A 12,155-nucleotide genomic window follows, 5' to 3' on the forward strand; every position below is an offset into this window, starting at 1 on the left:
TCTGGCTCGACTCCCCCCCCCCACCGAAGCCTGGTTAGCATTAGCTAGCTCCTCCACTTCATTCCTTAAAATAAGAAAGTATGAAAAGATTTTCCCCCCCACCATTTTCTAGTTTCTCGCCTGTCAAGAGTGGCCATGATCGGTCACCTGAAGTTCATGCCCCCCCCCCCCTGTTCATCTTCCTCCTTCTTCTCCTCCTCTTCTTCCCCTTCGCAGGCATTCATTGCAGACAGACTCGGATCAATAACGCGGTTAGACGAGGGGGGAAGCGACACAAATGCCAATGTCGTGCCGCAGTAGCCCTCTTTTTAATAATAACACCATCCCCCCCTCCCCACACCCCTTTTCTTCTTTTAGCCAGCTCCCTACTTTGTCTCTTCAAATTTGACCCACCATCATATGTTTGGATCGGCACAGGCAGGGAGGAAAGGGGAGGCTGCGGTCGCACACTCGGGTCGCTCTGGGTTCATGGTGGAGCAATGACCGGAGAGGCTTTTTCGGTTCCTTGTATTGTTATGATGCTGCACTGTGTGTGTTACGTTACATGTGAAGTGTAGCGCTGGTTTGTTTTGGGTTCCGACTTTTGGGTAAAGGAAGTTTGAAGAGGCTCACACTGAGCCGGGATTCTAACCCAGAACCTGTAAGGTAATATGCACTAGGTTTGGGGGGGGGGATGGCCTGCGTAGTGTTCTGGTGGTTACTATGTATGTCTCACAGTTGTGAGGTTTGGGGTTTGAATCTCTTAAGTTGCATTCCGATGAAATTCAAGCATTTGTTATTCAAATCTTTCACGGTCGAATTTTAAAGATTAGTCTGAATGCTGCAGGTTGGATAAAAGTTGCCCATACATGTGTCGGAATTGTGTAAGGATCCGGCAAACCCGGGCGCTGCTATTGTACAGAACGTATATCGTTGCTTGGCATCGACCGGCAGCATACTTGCGGACTGCGTGGGTTGAATGGCCCCAAAAAAATGGAAGTGATGCGTCTTTCTCGGATAACCAATTACAAGCACCGGTGCAAAATTGCGTCACGCTCCCGTTCATCCAATTCACCTGTGTTGTTTCCTCTATTTTATTTTCAATTAAAATTTGTTGGCTTTGTAAAAATAAATGAATTAATTGGCCCCTTTTTTTTTAAAGAATCGCTCTTTGCCCATCTCTTATTCTGGCGATTGTTTTGCGATAGTTTAGCAGTTAGCATGGCTTCTTTTCTAGTCCTAATACTTTTCCAAAAGTCTTGTTCATTATTTTTCGTCGTGTGTTTTATGTTTACAGGATAAGGGGAGTACGTGAAGTATTGGCGCCTCAGCTGAGGTTCTTTGGGTTTTTTTTTTCCCCCTCAGTTCTTCCCTCCCGTCCACGAGCATTGTGCACCCGCTGGCTTCCAATGTGGCGGCCACCCCAGCTCAAATTAGCGTTCTCCGTTTTGTCCTCTGGTAGTGTTGTGGTACATGACGTGGGTTTGATTCCCAGCCACTGCTGGGCCCGAACCCGGATTAATTCAAAGAAGGTGGGTGGAAGGACTTTAATATGGAGCTTCTGTGGCTAGTAGGGTGAATTTGACTCCTTCTGTCTGCGACTCCTGCCGTGTTCTCGTCACGTAAAGTCGGTTTTCACACATCAATGGCGGACAATGCGAAAGGAAGAATCCGTGTTGTTGTCATTTCACACGTGCGGCAGACAACCAGAGGTTGTCCTTGTCAGACTCGTTGTCACCTTCTTGGGTGCGGAGTGAGGGGCTGCTTGTGGAGTATGCGCAGGATGATTGTGCAAAAGTGCTGTCATACAGATGTTTGCCCTCATGTCTATTTTTCCCCACCCCGTCCGTTTTTGTTTTACATTGTTGTTGTTGATTTAGGGCTGGATTTGCGCAAGCAAACAGATGTAGGAGCTGATAAGCTAACCAGGAACTCAGTTTTGAGTTTGCATGTTGTGGGAGGAATGAATGCAAATTCAGTTTGGAACATTTGTTTTATTAAAGGGGAAGATATCACCCAAAACTTCTTAATAATATTTTGTATGTGCCCGCACTAGTCGAAACACGTTCTGATTAATATTACATTTGTGGAAGTACCTGCTCAAGGGGCAGCCATTTTGCCACTTGCTGTCGACTGAAAATGACATCACAGTTGCTAGGTCATAAGGTCACAACCAATCACAGCTCATCTTCAGAAAACCGATGAGCCGTGATTGGTTGTGAAAACTGTCAACTGTGACGTCATTATCAGTCGACAGCAAGTGGCAAAATGGCCGCCCCCCGTGATGGATTAAAAACAAGTGGATTTTGCTCATTTGATCTATATTCCACAAACAAACATCATCCAGAACTTTGTTTATAAGTAAGTGTTAGTAAGTTTTCTCTGTTTCTTTGTATCATAAAACTTGTGAGAGATTTTTCACCCAAGTGTGTGTCTGTGTGCACAGCCTGGAAAGATGAGCATGCAGACGTGTGTGTGTGTGTGCGCGCGCGAGTCCATAAGCCAGCTATGGAGGTCACGGTACAGTATGGCGCCGTCACTCTTGACAAGTAAACATGACCTTTGTTGCCTCCGTGAAAAGCACTCTTCGTCTTCTTCCGTGACCTTGCGGGGCTCTTTTTATTTGTGTCGTTTTCACTTCGTTATTACTCGCTCGTCTGTAAATTCCGCGAGGGACGCATCAAACAAGGACGCCGCCGCCACCACCGAGTATTGTTTGTCACCAAGCGCAAGTGGGAAGGGCACTGAGTGTGGCCTTATAAGGCGTCGTGACAATTAGGAGCCGTAGTTTCACACGATCACATCTGCCGTTCTTGGTTCCGGTTGTTCCTGGAACCAAAAGTTTCCCGGACGCTTTTGATTCCTACCAAATAGTTTTCAATAAATCATCCACGAGGTCATCATTTGTTTTCGTCCTCTTGAATCTCAAAGGATGGAGCGGGAAATGTGTCGTGTGCGGTTGAGGTCGGAAAGCGGACCGGTCTTGAGTCCGTGCGAAGGCGGTCAGGCAGGAAGTACGTTCGAGCTTCGGTGACTTTTTAGAAGGGCTCATTGTGTCGTCGGGTTGAATTCGCACCAATTCTGCTTTGCTCTCGCTATCCAGCTCAGCGGCACGCCGGGCGGCTCTCTGGCTGCCTTCCACTCACTATGATTATGATGACCTTGCTGCGGCCTGGAGTTGAAAACGTTGGATTAAGAGAAAAGGAAAATGGGAGCAGGTTTCCATTTCACCCTTGGCATAAAATATAAGGGGGAATTTCTGGCTAGAATCCCCCTTTTCCTCACTATCCCCCCCCCCACCTTCCCCTCCTCAGATGGATGGTCATCGGGGTCTCTGGCTGTGTCGGTCGATCGGAGCTCAAGCGAATAATGATACACAAGCTTGAACTGGGAAATGAATTCACCACGCGCTGTCACAGGCGGCTACTGCGTGTGTGTGTTTGTGTGTGTTTCGTTTGATAGTACCTGAAATCACTGAGGGCTGATGAGGATTAACCGTTAGCAGGGTAAGGTTTAATGGGCCCGGTTTCACCAAAGTAGCAAGGCCCCTATGTTTGGATCGATGGCGACACATAAATGTTAACCTTATTTGCAGCCGGAGACAAATGAGAGTGCACCGAGACAAGTCGGGCCGGGCCGCTTTTGTTCCTGAACTTGAAAGTGCACTTCACGCGTTTTTCACTTTTGTCGATCTCGTTGCTGTCCAGCGTTCGAGTATAGATGACAACTTTTATCGTACCCTGTTGGGCAATATTTCTATGTTCAAGTGAAGATATTCATTTTTACGGGCAAATGTACCGAGCATTTATGGCTCGGAAAATGATTCTCCTCACTTATCTAAACTATTCGTTTGCGGGCCAACATCGATGGGCACTACTTTTTTTCTAAGTGCATTGTGGGTAAAGTGCCCTACATGTATGCTCCCTGGAGGCTCTGTCCAAATAGTCACACTTTCAAATCTTTGCAGTTCTAATATCACATTCTATGGTATCACGTTTACAATTTAATCCACTTTACAAACGCTTACGTATTTTTAGGTCACCTACCTGTTTTGTCCTAGTATAGTTGCCGTCCATTAGCAAGGCCGCAAATAGCGCAGTAGGGAGTATTTGGACAGGTCCGACGTTTGGACACCCCTACTTAAGGGCGTAACCCCTTAATAGTGCACGAAATAAGGAATAGTGTGTACATTCGGACAGAACCATGAATGACGCCCGTCCTGTGTTGACTAACCGCAACATGTAGATCCACAGCTCACGGAGGAGCCCGTTTTGGCGAGTAGAGGCAATCTCGCAGGAGTAGCGAGGCTTTTAGCTGGCAGCGTTACACACGGAACAGCTCGCCGGTGCAGCTGGGAAAGACAGAGCGATGGAGCATGCTGCTGGTGGCGGAGAGAGTGCGCAATAGATAGATTGGGGGGGGGGGTGGCGGCGAAGTGGAGAGGAAGAGCCGCTAAGAGCTTTGGGCGGTTTCTCTGTTGTTGTTGTACCACACAAGTGCATCCAGGCCCTGCAGGACAAGCCTTTAACAGGCATGAGGGATGGAGAGCATAGGAGGAGGAGGGGGAGGAAGTAGAGGAGGTGGTGGTGGTGGTCTGTGCCAGACGCCCGCTCTAAACGGTGTGCTGATTTATCGCCCGGCGCTCACGTTTCGCTCCTAGAAAGCCGCTAAATGACTTTGTAGGGGGGGGGGGGGGGGGGGGACTGCTTATCATCTGAGAAGAGCCATTTCGCCAATGCGGAACATGCGCATTGCCTAACCGCCGCGTGGAACTGGAAAGTTTGTGGCTCAAATCGAGCAATCAATATCGCCAATCAAATCCTAACCTAGTTAAGTGGCAATGACCAAAAAAACCCGACAAACTCGATTTGTTTTTTTGTGACGCCACGCCAACTACGCCACGTTATATTGTGACTTGCAACTAAGGCTGTGCACTTAATCAAGAGCTGCTTACTAAAGTAGCAGAAAATCGAAGCCTTAACGTAGTGCTTATCAGCAGATGTATATTATTCCGTATATTTGCCGGCTCCTAAAAATGGCTGCAGGCCAACACGATGATCTTTGCCCCCCACCTCTCCGCTCTTGCCAAACAAACGCATTCCGTTTGGCGCGGCACTGTGCTGTGACCTCACTTCCTGTGTGGGTAGACGAGTGCGGGAGGCATCTCGTGCTCGGCCTGCCTCTATTTAGCCTTTAATGCACTAGCCAGGCTACGCCGCCGCCGCCACCCTCTACTCGCTCTTTCCTCTTAGTGTGTTTTCACATTGCAGTCAAGAGGAAGCCATGGGGCTAATGTCTTTTAACCAGGTCTGCTAACATCGGCCCGTGTGATGCTGTTAAACGGGGACAGCGCATAGAGCAGGCATGGAGTTTTTTTATTTTATTTTATCCACTTGCGTTAGTAGCTCTCTGGCGAAACACTATATCACCTCTATTAATACTGGATAAAAAGACAAAGTGTTTGGCCGCCGGCAAAAATCCAGAGAAGTTACTATCGTTTTGGCGATAGCGTGTTTTGGGATGGGTTGACAAGGATGCAGAATTTTCTATTAAGGAAGTGACTTTAAAAGTTTGGGAAATCTGCGTGACTCGGTAAAAAGCAACTCACAGTGCCGTGGTAAAGTCCCGCCCACCGCATTCCGTCTTCCCACCCGATCACCAGAACCGCGTAAATGTTTGCTAACGCCGTCGCGTCCTGAGCATGTGACGGGCATCCGCACTTTGAGCGCTTTGACCTTGTCGTACCCGGCAGGCAGAAATGAGCTCATCATCGCGGAGACAAGAAGCTGACGCGTCTCCTCCACCTACCTAAGTGACGGTTGTCATAGCGATCATTATGCCACCGAGCCTGCTCGGGCGAGTGAAGGATGCCTAGGAATGCGGCGGCCTGAGGTCGCAACCTGGTTACGCCGAGCTGATGCGGAGCCGAGTAAACAAGCGCATCGTCGCCCGTGCGTCTCCATGTTGGAAAAGCGAGGCGGGTGCGGACGTAACGACGTCTCTCGTTCCCGTCCGCTGTCCTGGTTTCACATAGAGATTGAAAACAGAATAACACCTCCACCCACTTGCCTCATCCTCCCTGGACCTGCATGTAAATTAGCCGTTAGCGCCTCTCGTTTTTTTTTTTTTTTCTTTTCTCTCGCTTGCCTTTTTAGGCTGCGGAGTGCTAGTAGGAGCAGGGACCGGGACAAATCCTGATTAGTGTTCTCGTCGTCCTTGAGCGGCGCCCCGGCCAAACGGATGTCAAACCAATAGCGGCCCGGTTTTCCCTCCTCGCTCATCCTCTTGGCTCCTCTGCTGATTGCGGGGGATGCTGAGAGACAAGCGTTGGGAGTGCGTTCACGCGGAGACGGCGGATAAAAACAAGAGGTTGTTCGTTTTAAGTCCAAACGATTTTTTTTTTTCTTTTTTACACTTACCTTGACATGGCACACAACTGGCACATCGTATCTCGCGACGACTCCGAAAAAAGACTCGGCCGCCGCTGATGAAAAGGCGTTTTAATTCATTCGCAGCAGACGCGGGAAAGTGTCAAAGTGGCAATCTCGAAAAGACAGCCTGCGATTCTTTTGGGCAAGGGAAGTGTGAAAAGAACAGGCCATCACCCTGCTGTGTAGTTTTCTGGCATGCCGAAGCAGCTCACAGAGGTGATTGTGTGCTTGTGTGTGTGTGTCCGAATGCGTGTGTGTGTGCTAGAAAAGTGAGAGCGAGTAGGAGGGTGGAAGGTGGGAGTATGTGAGGCGTCCATGGATTGTTTGTAAATCGCCATAGTGGCAAAAAAGGGACATTTTGCGCTTATTGCTGCCCATCCGTATTTCGGTTGGAGATGGACTGTACCATTTTTTATTTCTCGTATCCTCTTATGTGGTTATGACATGGTGTCAAAATAATTGCGACACTGTAAAAGCCGCAGTTAGTTTGACTTCGGTTGGAATCAATTAATCCTGACCAACGAAGCAACAAAGTATAGCCACCACCTGTGGACTCGCAACGCTAATCTAAAAATGATGCTAGCAACAAAGCAATTTCAAGGCCGGCCCCCTTATGGCCCACGACCCCTAGGTTCCTCACCCTTGGCCACCAGCAGATACTTAACTAAAGCCCTCACATCGAAAAAATGCTTCAGCACACATCTTCCCCGAAGTGGCGTCTTTCTTGCTTGTGGGTTAAGAAGGTCAGGGCAAGGGGGTGAGAACGCAGGAAGGAAGCCAGCGAGTATGGATGTCGTGAAGAAGGAGCTGTGGCAGTAATTAAGTGTCCGGCTGGGCCCTGGCAGAGGTTGCTACGGCTGCGGGCTATGCTAATGAGCGCGCCCGGCGGTCAGGACTGCCTTATTAGCGCTCGCCGGACAATATGGTAGGAGAGACGCTCCGCCGGCGCCCGCCGAGTCTCGCCAAATGACTAACGCTCCTCCCGAGGAGGAAGGTAATTCTATTAATTGGCACACGGCGGATGGGAACGGCTTCGCCGAGGAATCCTTCGCTTTAGTTCTCTAGCTCTTCTGAATGTCACCATTATCCGCAGAAGCTAACTGGGAGCGCTGCATTCGAGGCAACCCTTCTTGTCGGTTGAGTCTCAAAATGGGCAAGTCAAGCTAACTGGACATAAAAAAATGTATTTAAGGTCATTTGAAATGATAGCAAGTACGGTAAGCATTGTGTCCATATAGGACAGTCCAATCGAGTCCTTGACTTGTATCGAAATGTAGCGCAAATTACCATCTGTGTATTTTTGGCCTTGGCCTCTGTGGCGACGTCGGGCGTTGCGCCAGAGGTGAAACAGGAAGGAGAAGTGTTCTTGGAAGGGAATAAGAGGATCAAGACCCCCCCCTCCCCCCAAAAAAGTCCCCCAAAAAACAGCCAGACCTCCTCATTGCAGACCAAGTGCACTTTACCCCCACCCGTTTATTTTTCTCCTACATTTTTTGGCATCTCGCGTTACGAGGAGAGGAAAAACACAGCGTACGCTCACTCGTATAGCCTTAGATGTGTCATTGAGTCAACAAGCCTAAAATGATGGAGAGAGGGGGCGTTTGAAAACTTGACCAAATATACAATAGATCAAGTAATGGTGTTAAATCATCCAGTTAGGGCAAGGCCTCCAAAACTGGAGGGGTGCAAGCACCCGTGAAAATTCGTCTGGTTAAGTAATTAGCAACTGGGATGCTTTATTTCCCCGAGGTGCAATCGGGACGTAAAGCTGCGCCAGATCTGTCGTTGTAAGGAAGGGTGCGCATGACTTGAAAAGAGGGATTCTAAAACTGGGGGTGCAACTTGAGAGTCCAAGATCTGGTCTAACAATTACACGTGACTTTTCTTTTTTTTCTTTTTTTCCCCCCCCAGGGTGAGTGTAGTGGACGGGGGTGCACCAACTTGACAGTGTGAAGTGGAATGTCAGTCTGGTGTCATAATCACACGCCCTCTCACATCCTTTCCATCGAGGTTGGATACGTAAAATGTCATTCGCCAACTTTATTGGGATTTGAAGGAGTAGCGTATCTTGCAAACAAGGATTGTAATTAATAATAATTACACGACAGTGTTTGATGGCGCGCCAGCGAATGTCAAAGTCAAAAATCTGCGATGCTCCCTTACGATTGAAATTGAAAACCTGCACATCTTTTTGCGACTAGAGCAAGTGTTGGACATGTGGTGATGTCTATAAATAAAATAAAAAAAAAAGGGTGCGCTAGTTGTTAATATGAATCCAAGCTGTTTATATGCACGCTGCGTCGCCAGCTGTAATAGTAAATTCCACAATGCCTCCATTTTGTGCATCCAGGCAGACATTTAAATGAAAATAGCCGTTAAAGCGGGTCAGCGCCTAATTTACATTGTTGCCCCGATGTAATTCATCCTCCTATTTATGCGGCGCGACGTTCATTTTGACAAATATTGTCACTTGTCCTGTATAACAGTGTCAGGCTAAAAAAAGAAGTAGTATCTAAGTAACAGCATGGGTGGCATATTCGTCAGAGGTGTAAGTGTGACTCACCGCCGGCTAGTGTTAAGTGTTAACCTGCCGCGCGTCAAGTTCTTTGCGAGAGTTGATTCCGGAGGCTGAAAAACAGATTCCACAAAAACCCACTTCAATTCAAGGCTGCATTGCATCATTTATGATAAGCATCGTGCTACTGCTTGACTATGGAGACTAAAGTGCCTTTGGGCTGTGCTGCTGTTTTGGTTAGCAACAGGTGCTAATCACACATACTGCCAGTTTTCCCCTCATTTAGGTCAAAGCCATCCTTTGATGAAGTCTGATAAAAAAAGAAGAATTGTTTGGTCGTCGAGTTGTATTTCTCCAAATGGCCGCCGCGGAACGGCACGTTAGCCTATCCTCTGATGTCAGCATTTGCCGCCCTCCTCCTCGACCTCCTCTGCACTGTATTCACTCTCGGACACGTCTCTCTCCTTTTGACATAGCCGCTGTATTGATGCGCACCCCTCTCCCCCCGTTAATCGGCTAATGGCCTCCTCTTCTTTCCTGCCCTCCCCTTTCTCATCCTTCCATCCGTCCCTTTCGCCTTGCCGTCTCCTCCCTCTGCGCTCTTCAGGGCCTGAGGTCAGTGAGGCCAATTTTCATGCCTGGCTAAGTGACAGAATGGCTTTGTATCTGTGTGTGTGTGTGTGAGTGCGTGTGTGTGCGTGCGGCCTAACACAAGTCATATGGCGGGTGAACCACCCCCACAACTCGACCTACCTTTAGTCTAGTCCTTGCTTTTTTTTTTTTTTCCTCCCCCTTTTCTCTCCTGACTTTAACTTTCACTGTTATGAGCAAACATCACGGGCTCTGATTTCCGCTCAGCGTAAAAAGTGGCGCACCTTCATTTTTGTTCCGATGCGAGTTCAGTTAAGGTCTAGTTTTCGGCGACCTCGTCGGTCATTCCGGCGGATCGCAGGCGGTTTCTATTCCAGCAACTGCGTTGTCCGTGAAATGTGTGCGCTACACTTGCTTTCAACTCAACATGGCCAAAGAATTGAGTGATTGGCATTAAACTTCACACCCCTGTGGAATTCCCCTTCCACTTGCTCTTTTAGCCGTCCCCAAATGCAGCGCCTCCAAAGGCGGGACATTTTCAGGTTGTACCATTTTATACCGAGCAGAAATAGTAAGAGAGGAAAAAAAAACAGGCTACACATGTTTTTGTGGACATGACCTTGACTGATGCCACCCCGCTGACCTCAAATCATCGAAATGATGTTGCCAAATCCACAAATAGAGAGTGTGATACGCCAAGCGGCCCTTTTAGCTGAATTTCCAGGCTTTGACTCCCCGCTGCTTGGCTCGTGAAAGGTTAATACAGCAAACACGGCACTCTGCGCCCCGCGCTACGTCTCCCATATTACCGAGTCACCATTTGCGCAGCCGGCGTTTGCACTTTGACTCCTTAAGGCTCCCGCTTTTGTCTACAATGTGCCGGTTCTAACGGCCGTGCGACCTGGGTGAGAATGTTCCTGGCCGCCGTGCTGCCGCCGAATGGTGGGCTATAACATGTCCGGACCACTGCGCCCTGCAGGCCGTTTTCCTCGACAAAACGCTAAACAACCCCCCTCCCTCCCGCCACAACCTTTTCTGTGGCAGATGCTAGCTGCCGCAACCCGTGTCGCCGTCACTCTGTCAGCAGCGGGACCATTCGCCGGACCGCAGGCTAAGCAGTTCTAGCTGTCGCGAGTGTGCGATCCACTTTAAATCATCTCTCCGGCCGGCTCCGTGTGCTGTGCTCTCAGGGATGAGCTCGTGCCAAATGAAAACCTTGTCAGTGTCGTGATTTGGACTTTAATGTGTGTACTGGGCTAGCGCGGGAGAGTAATGGCGAGCAAGTCAGCCTCGCGGTTTTTGTCCTGGTACTCTGGCCTGTTTGGTTTATTGTTCTTGAGACTGACTTGTGAGGGGGGGGGGCACAAAGGGTAGCCGCAAAAAGCCGGATTGGCGCCGGAGCTGAGATGCTTCCCCACCCTCAAAGCTTGAGACACCTCAGGTCAGCAATCTAGTGATTTGCCGCTAACCACATTACAGCCATTAGCGGCCCTTCCGCATGTCACGTAGAAATGGGTCGAGTCCTGCCCCGCATGACTCACACTGACTCTTTTCTCTGCGACTTTCTCTCAACGCTGGTTCAACCCGACTCGGGTTGCAAAGTAACCTTTGGATGCAGCTTTTCCGTTGACATCCTGGGAAGTGGGAATTGCCGAGTAACGGAAAAGACGATATTGTAAAATGGTGCTATGCTAGGCTAGTCAGTTAGCTTTGAGTATTGTCTACCCTTGTGTGACTTTGATTGGGATCTCGCGTGATTACCGATTGGGAATTTCGGAAGTTCAACCAAGTGTCACAAAACGGAACTTGCAGTTTTCGGAGGGCCCTTTGAGGCGAGCCGGTGACGACCACGGCGCATCCTTCCGGGCCCGATCACGAGCCAACTCTAATGATCCCAGCCGCTGCCGGGGCTGCGTTTCCTGGCAACCGTTTTGCTTTAGCCTGTAAACACAGAGCGGCCGCTGGGCCTGTGAAAGGTGAAAAATTGCTTTTTCTCAATCGGTTGGATCGAAATTTTTTTTTTTGGGGGGTCGTCCAGTAACATACAAAGGCGTGAAACAGTTCCTTGTCCGTTTTGTTAATATGTATCAGGAATGCTCACTCCTCTTTTGTTCGCCCTTGTCTGGCAAGCTGTAATATTTTGCTTATGAATATTGATACACAAAGTGTATATTAATGACCCCGGGTGAACTTAACCCTATCCTTATTGGCTCCCTGTTGGTATCTTGCGGGCTCATGAATATTAATGCAGTTCCATAACCTCCATTACCCTAATCTTTGCTGTCTAGCCTCCCAGATGGATTGGGTTGTCATGGTAACGTCGTTACTCCTTGAGACCAAGAGTGGGAAGAATTAAAAAAAAAAAATAATGTCAGGGACCTCAAAATTACTTAAAACATCTCCCAAGCCTCTTGCAGAGAGTGCAGGTTATGTCGGAAAAAAATTGAATGAGAAATGGTCGTTGAATTTTGACATAAAGAGGTAATTGTGTCGTGAATGTTCAAAATGGTTGCTCATTTTAAGCAAGGTAATGGCGTTCATTTTCATTGGCCCAATTCTTTTCACAGACTCTCCCCATAGCCGTGATTACCTCAGTTCACGGGGAGAAGCCTGTGAATTCATTCATCACTCATGTTGCT

The 12,155-nt window shown here is 48.6% G+C and overlaps 1 protein-coding gene across 4 annotated transcripts in view; it reads left to right on the forward strand.

Moving 5' to 3' along the window:
* Window positions 1-12,155, forward strand: part of znf827 (zinc finger protein 827) — a 38,478-nt gene that overhangs the window by 908 nt on the left and 25,415 nt on the right. The gene's annotated exons all lie outside the window — the stretch shown is intronic.

This window comes from Syngnathus typhle, linkage group LG3 (assembly GCF_033458585.1).
Source record: "Syngnathus typhle isolate RoL2023-S1 ecotype Sweden linkage group LG3, RoL_Styp_1.0, whole genome shotgun sequence".
Taxonomy (NCBI): domain Eukaryota; kingdom Metazoa; phylum Chordata; class Actinopteri; order Syngnathiformes; family Syngnathidae; genus Syngnathus; species Syngnathus typhle.